The 11,793-nt window shown below is 37.7% G+C and overlaps 1 pseudogene; it reads left to right on the top strand.

Moving 5' to 3' along the window:
- Nucleotides 1-359: 359 nt before the first annotated feature.
- On the top strand, nucleotides 360-2,492 carry LOC130044228 (histone-binding protein RBBP4-like; annotated as a pseudogene).
- Nucleotides 2,493-11,793: the final 9,301 nt, after the last annotated feature.

Here is an 11,793-nt window from a genome sequence, read left to right as displayed (position 1 = left end):
ATGGCAATAAATTCCTTTCTTTCGGTAACCTCATTCAACATCAATGGCTGTAATTCACCAATCAAGTAATGCAGAATGGCAGAATGGATCAGAAAACTACAGCCAACTTTCTGCCTCCTATTAGAGAAACATTTGAGCTTCCAAGGCAAACACAGACTAGGGCATTCAATAACCTTTGGCTAGTAAATTCAGGGGCCATAGGAAACACAATAGTTACTGTGCGCTCAGAGCAAGTGCTTGCAGACTCCCCTCCCTTCCAGCAATGCCCAACTAGCCTGCCCACCAAGAACTTTTGATGATGCTGTGGAAGAATGTGTGATGAGTGAAGAGTAAAAAATATGGAAGAAAATACCCCCCTTTTTTATGATTTGCTGATGACTCGTGCTGTGGAATGGCCTAGCCTCACTGCACAGTGAATTTCAGATGTGACTAGACCAAAAGGGAAAGATTTTAACACTCATCAACTTGTCCTAGTGACACACACATCAGTTAAACAGAACCACCTTCTGATAGCCAGTGTGCAGCTCCCTAATGATGATACCCAGACTGATACTTCACACTACAATAGTGAGAAAGGAGAATTGGGAGGTTTGGGTTCAGTTAGTGGAAAAATTGAAATAGAAATCAAGATCAAACAGGGCATGCTACATGCCTCAGAACACTTGCATCACTGTAACAAAAACCCATGCAGTGATCTTCTTGTTTTTGATTATACAAAGTATCCTACAAAACCATACCCTCTTGGCGCCATATAAGCTCATCAATGGCCATTATCTAAAGACTCACAAATTAATCTTGGAATAAAGCCACATGATGCAGATATGCCTCCAGACCCTGTGCCAGGCTAAGTGTCATACAGGGTAACCTGGAAGGGAGCAGATGAGTCCCACTACCCACCCTAACAGAGTCGTGGCAGCCAAAACCCTCAAGAACTCAATCACTGCCATGCTCATAGTCAAGCTTGGAACAGCCTCAATCATGAATGAATTTGCTGAAAAAACTCAGGTATGCGGGTTTTGTGACCAAATTTTCCAGTCTCTCACAGAGCTGGGAATGGGCAACCTCCCCCCATCTCCCTGTTCTTCCAGAATCTTGGTAGTCATGCCCATGGACTGCCTCTGGTGCCATATAAGCTCATTAATGGCAATGATCAAGAGACTCACAAATCTCAGAAGAGAGCCACGAGCTGCAGAGTTACCTCTGGACCACAAAGTCACCATCCGGTTAAAAATTTAATCCCAACTATATCACCCTATTTAAAATTTCAGAATTCCTAGAGCAATATCTCATATTCTATGCCACTGATGTACCAAGAGTAGCATACCGCATTTGATGGGGTATAAAATAGGGAAAAATTATATTAATTAAACAAAATACCAAAAACATTTACATACAGCCTCAACCTCTAACAACATGTTAGCAATCTCTTGTACAAGGGCTTAATGGCTTTAGGGTGAGATACAATAATCTTCACATACTTTCCTCTAAGGAAACTTTTCTGGATAATTTTTAGTGGATTTTTCATAACAAGTAATACAAAATAAATTATTTAGGGGCATGCTTTAAAGGAGGTGAGAATATTTGAAAAAATGGTGGTGGGAAGGTATAATGGTGGTAGGATTGGTATTATAATACTGAATGTAATAAATTATTGTGGACAACTTTATAAAAATAAAATAAAATTTAAAAGAAAAAAAATAAACCAGACCCTTCTGGTGAATGCAACCCAGACTTGTATTTCTGTGCACATGAGAAAGAAGGACATGGGCTTTCTTGAAACCTAAATCTCGGTGGGCACCTAGTACTTCTGATGACCATACCATCTGCCTGTGGGACGGCAGTGCTGTTCCAAAGTAAGGAAAAGTTGTGGATGCAAAGACCATCTTTGCCGGCCACACAGCAGTCGTAGAGGAGGTTTCCTGGCATCTGCTCCATGAATCTCTGTTTATTTCAGTTACTGATAATCAGAAACTGATGATTATCAGCAACTCATTCAAACAACACTTCTAAACCAAGCCACTCAGTTGATTCCCACAACACTAAAGTGAAACTGCCTTTCTCTGAACCCTTATAGTGAGTTCATTCTTGCCACAGGATCACCTGACAAGATCCTTGTGGGACCTAAAAAATCTGAGACAAAAGTTGCGTTCCTTTGAATAACAAAAGAATAAAATATTCCAAGTTCAGTGGTCACCTCACCATGAGACTGTTTTGGTTTGCAGTGTTACTGATTGTAGACTGAAAGTTTGGGATTTGAGTAAAATTGGAGAAGAACAATCCCCCTATGATGCAGAGGATGGACACCAAAATTGCTGTTTATTCATGCTGGTTACACTGCTCAAATAACTGATTTATCCTGGAATCCCAATGAACCTTGGGTAATATGTTCTGTATCAGAAGACAATAGTATGCAAGTGTGGCAGATGGCAGAGAACATTTATAATGATGAAGAGTCCAAAGGAAGCATCAGTCCAGAAGGACTGGGGTCCTAGATATGTCTGTACTTGTGATTTTAAACTCCCTGTTTTTTCTCTCAACCCAAGATTGATTTAACACTGTTTTGAGATGCAGATTTTGTTTGGCTATCTCTCTTTTGGGGGACCTCAAACAGAGGGTATTTTCTAAATATGAACTGGGTGACTTGATTCAGTAAAGCCACAACATATTTAAGGGTGTTTTTTGTTTTTTGGGTTTTTTTTGCTGGAATTCTCTAGTAAAATAGATCTGAAGTAGCAATGGGAAGGGGTGTCATTTTTCTTTCATACTACATCCCCAAGGTTTTCAGGGATGTCTGGAGTAAGAAAGAAAGCCAAGTGAGGTAGGTGTCTAAACCATGAAATAGAAAATACTGTAAGATGTGCTTTTTATTCAGGAGAGGGGAGAGCCAAGACTCAAATTTCCACTCTTAAAATATCCACAACAACTTTCAGAAGCACATTGTCCTATGGAGACATTCTTCATTTCTTCAGTTAAGTCAAATTTGCATGCTTCTCTTCCAATATGTTTTTCTTGTTAATTAATTTCTTGAGCATTTTCATATTATTTTTTTCTTTCTGTGAAATGTGAAATGTTTGTTTTTTTTTTAAACTTGGGACCTCCAAATTGTAAAGATGTACGTTTTTACCTGACATTTTTTTTTATCACAAATAGACTGTCTTGTTAAGTCAAGAAGAGCAAATTTCAATACTTTGGATTTGTTTTTAAAATTAAATTAATCTTGCATTTTAACAAAGGCTAGTGAATCCCAATTCCTTCTTAGAGAATAATGCTCTTGTAAGACCAAAAGTGATGGCCTCTTGGTATCTGTGCTGCAAACCATAATGCCCAAAAGTAGAGAGAGAGAGAGAGAGAGAGAGAGAGAGAGAGAGAGAGAGAGAGAGAGAGAGAGAGAGAGAGAGAGAATGTGGGAAACTGTCTGCCAGTGAGTCAGGAAAAGGGTGGCAAGGAGAGGGTGTACTGGGGAGATTCGTGGTGGGGATTGCGCACGGGTGGAGGGATGGGTGTTTGAACATTGTATGATTGTAACTCAAGCATGATAGCTTGTAACTGTTTCTCACAGTGATTCAATAAAATAAAATTGAAAAAAAAAAGAGTGCCTCTAGTCCCAGGCATGAACCAATTCTCCAGACATTTATAGCACTCTAGCAGTCAACATAGTGTGCATGCGTGTGCTTGTGTGTAGAATGATAAAAGCATAAAAATTTGTCATAATTCAAGGTCTAACATATTTATAAACTAGAAAACGGAATAGAATTCCAACGAATCTTTCTGATTCTAAAGTCATCCTGTGAGTCCATGGTACACCATTTCTTTCATTAATATTTCTTCTACCCATTATTTTCTGTCCTTTCCTCTTTAAATTCTTCATTTTAATTTTATTTTTTTAAAGGTTTAAACATATGAGGCTCGCTCTCTAGCTCTCAGCCACATACCCCAAGGGTTTTTTTTTGAAACAAACATATACACATGCACACTTCTTAAAAAATATACTATCTTTAAGCTCATGAAAAGTTCTTTAGTTCAAAGATTCAGATATGGGGCCAGGCATTTGGTTTAAGTGACCTCACATATGAAATGCCCTGAGTTTAATCCCTGGGACCTCATGGTCTAGCCTGCCATAACCACTAGGTTCAACTCTTGTGACCACCTGGAATATCACTGAGTACAGTTTTGGTGGTGACCCTCACTACTGCTAGGTGTGACTCCCATAATTAAAACAAAAAAGAGCAGAAAGAATCTTGTTTACCGTCATGAACTCTTAGCAACTGTACTGCAAACCATAATGCATAAAAGAAAAAGGAGAGAGAGAGAGAACAAAAAGGAAAGTGCCTCCCATAGAGGGAGACTGGAAGAGGTTAGAAAGAGGGGATTGGGGGGATGGGGAAACAGGGGACATTAGTGGTGGGAAACATACACTGTGGAGGGATGGGTGCTGGATCATTGTATGACTGAAACCCAACTATGAACAGCTTTGTAATAGTTTATCTCAAGGATATCCAATTAATATTTTTTTTAAAAAAGTAATGTGGCATCCGTGTTCAATTCAATCAGCTTAATCAATGGCTGAATAGATAGCAGCACTCCTATATTTAAAAAAAAAAAAAAAACCTTGTTTCTATTCAGTTTCTATTTTGGCTTTGCCGTATCTTCAAGACCTTTTCTTTCATGTTTTTTACCCTTTCTCTTTTCCTCTTCCCCTTCCAAAAATATGTCCCAGGGGGTCATTTTCCTTATACGGTAATCTTTCTTATCATCAAGTCTTTGGAATATCACAGCAGCCTCTAATCTGTATTTTACTTTTACACTCAAGATTTCGTCTTTGCCAAGTACACTTATATAGAGATCTTTTTACAGGGTGAGGAAGTCCATATATATTATTTTTATTTCTCCATATTATATTATTTATTTTATATGAAGTAGATCTTCCTTTTCATTTATGTTCAGTAATCTAGAACCCTCTTTTTCTCTGCATTTTTAGGGGCCACATGCTCCACAATTATGCAGAGTACCTTTATATATTCTTTGTAACTATCCATTAATCTGGAAATCACATAATTCAATACATAAGAGGTTGGGTTAAGGGAATCTATCTTTGAGAAGGCTAACCATCTCCTGAGATTCTAAACACTCAGACATGCATATGTACTCTTCAGACCAGAAACAGCATCTCAGTGAGATTACTTTTGCCTTTCAATATACCTAAGAATTGTGTGCAGTTAGTATGCCTACGTATCTGTTTGAGAAATGTTTAAGCTTCATTTCTTACTGAGTCCATTGTCTTCCTTTCATGAGCATCTGTTTATAAAAAAGAATCTTGTTACCACAAAATAAGTCAATTACAAATAAAGTTATTTTCATATGTAATATAATAGTCCAGAAATATTATTTAGGTTTCTTAGTTGCTTCTGTTCCCTTGCTATTTACTAAATGTATGTACGTGGGAAGGAATAGATTTGGCATGCAATTTAGGGGTCAAAGCCTCCTACTCAGTTCTCTAAAAATATCTCCATAATTCACTGCACTAACATTACTATACACTACGTTTAGAAAGTTCCAATTCCTTCTGCCTCTCCATTTTCTAGCTTATACTATCAGGTATATTTTCAACTGTTATGCCCTTCCATGCCTCTTATTTCATACCATCTGGAAACAGTGAAAAAGAAAAGTTAAAGTCTACACAGGACCTAGTAGCTTGCCAGATTTTCAAATTCATGTGGAAATTATCCTTAAATTATGTCGTTTTGAAGTTTTTTCATAGAAACTTATTTTCAAAATCTAGGTATTCTATTTAAATTACAGTAAGATACTGGTCAAATTTACCACTCTAACTTCAATTCATTTCATTTCATCATCCTGTTATTCGTCGATTGCCTCGAGCAGGCCCCAGTAACGTCTCTTTCATCCTAACCCTGAGATTATATTCAAGGCTCTTTACGAGAATGAGACCCATCATTGTTACTGGTATTTGGCATATTTGGTACGCCACGGGGAGTTTGCCAAACTCTGCCCTGTGGGCAGGCTACATTCCATAGCCTGCAAGTTTGTCCAAAGTAGGAATGAGATAATAAGATGTCATAAAAAGATGTCCTGATAAGATGTCGCGCGGCCGGGGGCTGGATTTTATAGTCTCTGAATCTTGGCCGTTGATGGGATTACACGGCGCCAGGGGGCCAGGTGGTGGGTGTGACCCCCGCCTACTGGAATTTGGAGGATCTGGGTGGAGGATGCTCGACTCCAATCCGAGTAGGCTGGGAGATCTCGGCCCCGGAACCCGCGTGGATTTGTTCCTCTGCCAGTACCTTCATGTGTGCGGAGAGTGGTCTCAGCATGGTGGTGGCTGGTCCTGGAGGTCTTCGGCTGCTGGAGCCCTGGTTGGAGCGGGGAGGAAAGCTCAACCCGCTCCCCTCCAACGGGCCCTGGCGAGGAACAGCCAGGTGCGGGGGCAGACTGCACTGTTCTCATCCGGGAGCTGGATTTTATAAAATTCACTCTAACTTCATTCTCCATAAAAGAAGAAAATGAATGACTATCATTTTATATCAAGTACATTGAGTCAAAGGTTGAAATTGCTCTTAACAACTACTATAAACTCATTTCCTTCCATTTATTTATACTTCTACAGTTCTGTATCTAAGGTTTACTTGTTTTTGTTGCCCCAATTACACCCCCTTCCTTGTATCCATTATGAATTTCAATTCTTTTTCAAAGAATAATGGTCTTTAAAGTGTTTCTCTAGTCCCAGAACCTCCATTCCCTCACAGAGCTAGAGTTAAGCTGTGTGTCTGGGTTGAATACTACATAGCAAGGTGATAATAGGATGCATAAAATTGACTCTTCCTATGCCTGTTTCCATCAGTAGGCCATTAGAGTCTAGAGGTGTTGTCCAAGTTATTTCCCTTTGACCTTGTAGAGAATTTCTGAATATTTAAATATATACAATGAATGTTTGCCCCACATAAACAATGTTTATTACATATATAAAATGAATGTTTGCCCCACACAAACAATATTTATTAATTCCCTAGTCTTGGTCTGATTTCATTTAAAGTGACAAAAACAAGTCTTGTTTTTATGTTGCACATCATCTTTATATGCATATAAATGTAGTACTGCTCTGTAGCACTGTTCTCCGTTGTTCATCGATTTGCTCAAGCAGGCCCAGTAATGTCTCCATTGTGAGACTTCTTATCACTGTGTTTGGCATATTGACTACGTCACAGGTAGCTTGCCAGGCTTTGCTGTGCAGGTGAGATACTCTCGGTAGCTTGCTGGGCTCTCCGAGAGGGGCAGAGGAATCGAACTCGGGTCGGCCATGTTGATCACTTGCAAGGCAAACCCCCTACCCACTGTGCTATAGCTCCAGCCCATATATATATATATATATATATATATATATATATATATATGGAACCAAACCTAAGAATTAAAGAAAGCATGGGAAAAGCACCCCAGGATCAAATGAGGACTATCAACAGTGAGACAAATTACAGAGTAAACAAAATGGAAATAAAGAATAACTGAAACAAGCATTTCAATAGAGTAGCTCATCAATAGATTTAAATTGGCAGAAAATTGTGTGTGATGATTAATCAGTCAATAGAGAATATGCAATATAAAAACAAAGAAAAATGAAATGAAGTAAAGAGAAAATAAAAATTAATAAAAAATAAAAATTCGCTAAATAAACAAATGAGAAGGTGCTCCACATCATATGTCACCGGGAAAATTTAAATTAAAATGACATACTACAATGCACACATTTAGATGGGAAATTCTGGAACACTGACAAGAGCACTTGCTGGTGAGAATGTGGAAAAACACACCCTCTCATACACTGCCGGTAGGAATGTCAAATGTTTCAAGCACTTTGAAAGATTATTTGGGTGGGTTCCTACAAAATGAAATATACTTTTGCCATATGATCTTGCAATGGTGCTTCTTGGCAGTTATGTAAAGGAACTGAAGGCATGAACACACAAACAAATGACCATATGTATGTTTCTAGGAGCTTTATAGTGGATAAACAATGGCACATCCAGTGGAAGGAGTGTTATTTTGTGCTAACAAGATGTGAGTTATGACATGCAGAAATCTTAAATGCTAAGTGAAAGTAAAAGACAATATACTGCACAATTCTAGATATGTAACTTTTTACAGAAACAGTAGTGGGGTGAAGTAGGAGATGATGAATAGGCAGAACAGAATATTTTATGGCAGTGTAAATACTTTAATAGTGATTCTATGTTGATGATACATATCACTATATATTTGTCCAAAGCCATAGGATATGCAACACTAAGAGTTAACCATAATGTAAGCTAGACACTTTGGAATATTATGACTGATCAACATCAATTCATCAGTTAATACAAAGGCATCACACTGGTGCAGGTTGATAATTGGAGAGATGGTATGTGCAAAGAGAAATCACCGTATTTGCTTCACAATTTTATTGTAAACTCAAAATTTCTCTAAAATAACATGATTTTATAAAATGAAAAGTTTATAAAAATACTGAAATTAGACCAAATACATCAAGCACCTGTCAAATGGAAGTTCTATAAGAGAGGATGAAAGAGAGAAGCAGAAAGAATATTTGAAAAAATGATGATGAATAATACCTTGAATTTCACACAAACACACAAATACACACAGGTGTGTGCACGTACACACACACCAGAGAGAGAGAGAGAGAGAGAGAGAGAGAGAAAGAGAGAGAGAGAGAGAACCAAAGCTCTTCAGTAAAATAATTCAAAAGAAAGACATATCAGAGTTAATCTGGCAAAAAGTAGAGAATTTTGAAAACAGAGAGGGAGCAAAAGTGACGCTGCAAGATAAGAAAATTAGGAAATAATTTCTCATGAGAATGCACAAATGCAATGTTAGAGAGCTACATTCAAATGATGAAAAAATACTGTCCAAGAATTCTATATCTAGTAATACTAGTTTTCAAAACTATTGAAGAAATCAAGATATGCCAAATAAGCATCAAGAGATCCTCTCATGATTAAATATTCTCTAACAGAAAGAAATACTAAAGAGCCACAGAGAGACTATTAGTAACACAAGTTTACACTGGCGGAGAGTAGTAGCAAAGGCAATTTATATATTGATAAATAAAAGACAGTAGAAATGCACATTAATTTATCACTATCCGATCTAAAATATGACTATAAAAATGTTAATTAGAATATTGTGTTAATAGACATACAATTTATAAAGACTCAATTTGCTTGACAACAGCAAACAGAACAAGGAGGGCATGTAATTACACTGAAGCAATTTTATATGATATACTACTAAAATTAAATTGATATGAATTCAAACTATGTGCATTTTAAGACATTAATTTTAACTCCCACATCAATACTGACATTTTTTAAATAAAGGAAAACTAAACAATGAACTTGATGTCATACTATAAAATATATATAAAGGAAAAGGTGGCAAAGAAAGAAAGCATCAACATATAAATATGTAGTAAATACAATGGCAGATAGACACAAACGTTAATGACCAATAATAAAACAAAAAGGAGCTACAGAGATAGTACATGGATTTGCATGTATCCATTCTCTGTACCTCATGGTATCCTGAAGCACTATCAGGAGTGACTCTTGCAGGGCTGGAGCAAGAGTACAGCCAGTAGAGTATTTGCATTGCATGGGCTGACCAGGGTTCTATCCCAGCCATCCCATATGGTCACCCAAGCACCACCAAGAGTAATTTCTGAGTGCAGAGCTAGTAGTAACCCCTAAGTTTCTCTTGAACACAGAGCCAGCACAATCTCTGAGCACTTTCCTCAAGTATCTTGAAATCACACCACCCCGCAAAAAAATATTAATCCTAATAAACATTATCAGTTTTTTTTAACATTAAAAAAATATTCAAAGTCCTTTCTGTAGGAGACATACTTTAGATTCAAACAGTTGGATTAGTAAATGGAAATGCATAAATTTCGATGTACCAAAACTAACTTAAGAAGAAACCAGAAAAATCTGAATAGGTTTGTTAAAAAATATATGCTGGCCGCATTTGCGGCCGTGCGACATCTTATTATGACATCTCATTCCTACTTTGACAAACTGGCAGGCTACCGAATGTAGCCTGCCCACACGGCAGAGTCTGGCAAATTCCCCGTGGCGTACCCAATATGCCAAATACCAGTAACAATGATGGGTCTCATTCTCCTAAAGAGCCTTGAATATAACCTCAGGGCCAGGATGAAGGAGACGTTACTGGGGCCTGCTCGAGGCAATCGACGAATAACAGGATGATTTGTGATTTGTGATATGCAGGTCAAATTGTCAATTAAAAAGAAAGGGCGGAGGTATATAATTCAGTGGTCAGGTGGTATACCTCACATGTGTGTGGTCCTGAGCAGACTGCATCACTGATCTGAGCATCCTACATTCTGGCCCCTTTGCTCAGGCACTGCTGGCAGCAACCCCTTCCCCAAATATACCCAGAGAAGATGGCTTTACTTATACTGAACTTTGAATTACTTTTGCTGATTAATTATTAATTTTACAATAGTATCAATGTTAATTCTACCAAACCTCCAAAGAAAAAATAATAAAAATTTTCTAACAAATACCTCAAAAAAGCGTTGGAGCAATAGCACAGTGGTAGGGCATTTGCCTTGCATGAGGTTGGCCGGGCCAAGCCAGGTTTGATTCCTTCATCCCTCTCAGAGAGCCTGGCAAACTACCAACAGTATCTCGCCCACACTGCAAAGCCTGGCAAGCTACCCGTGACGTATTTGATATGCCAAACACAATAACAAGTCTCACAATGGAGACGTTAGTGGGCCCACTCGGGCAATCGATGAACAACGGGAGGACAGTGCTACAGTGCTACCTCAAAAAATAGAAAAAACAAAGATATTTCCCAGATCATCCCAGAATTTCCCTGATTTGAATGCCAGACAAAAATATCACTACGAAACTTTAATGTATCACATAAACATAAACTATAAAACAGTCAATAAATACTACCTAAACTATTCCAGTGAAATTACAAAAAAAAAGATTATATACCATGACCAATTAAATTTATCTCAGAACTGCAAGCTTTGGTTCATATGTAAAATGAGATCATATCATCATATAAATATAAAGGAAAAATAAGGATAAAAATCACTCAATAAACTCAACATTGTTGGGGGCAGAGAGATAGTATGTTGGGGAGGATGCTTGCCTTGCATGCACCCAACTCAACAGGCTCTTGTGCCCCATAGGGTAGCCTGAGCCCATCAGAACTAATATCTGAGCACAGAGTCAGGAGAAAGCCTTGAGCACTGCTGGGTGCGGCCCCAAAGCCAAGCAAACAAAAAATTATCCAAAAATTATTTCATGAGAAAAAGACTAAAAAAAAAAAAACCCCAAACTTCCTTGAAATGAAAAATAGTATCTACTATACGATGACTCATATACTGAAATGAGATGGAAGACTACAGGTTTACTCCCAACAGAAGCAAAACTAGGATAATTCTTCCAAATGAATCTATTCCATTTCAATATAAGAACAAATTTGAAAGTTGAATGTTGAAGAGGAAGTAGAATTATCTCTATTTGATGATGACATTATGTTGTATGTGGAAGGTTCTTAGGACATCACCTAATCTATAGGAATAAATGAAAGAATTGCTAGATACAATAAACAAAATAATTATCAGTGAAAAATCCAAGATTAGAATTAAGAAAACCATTTAAACTAGCATTAGAAAGAATAAAATACTCAAAAGTCACTGTCACTGTCACTGTCCTCCACTGTCTATCTATGTGGTCATAG

Source organism: Sorex fumeus, unplaced genomic scaffold (assembly GCF_029834395.1).
Source record: "Sorex fumeus unplaced genomic scaffold, SorFum_2.1 ptg000122l, whole genome shotgun sequence".
In the NCBI taxonomy this organism is placed as follows: Eukaryota; Metazoa; Chordata; class Mammalia; order Eulipotyphla; family Soricidae; genus Sorex; species Sorex fumeus.
This window is presented reverse-complemented; position numbering and strand designations above follow the sequence as displayed.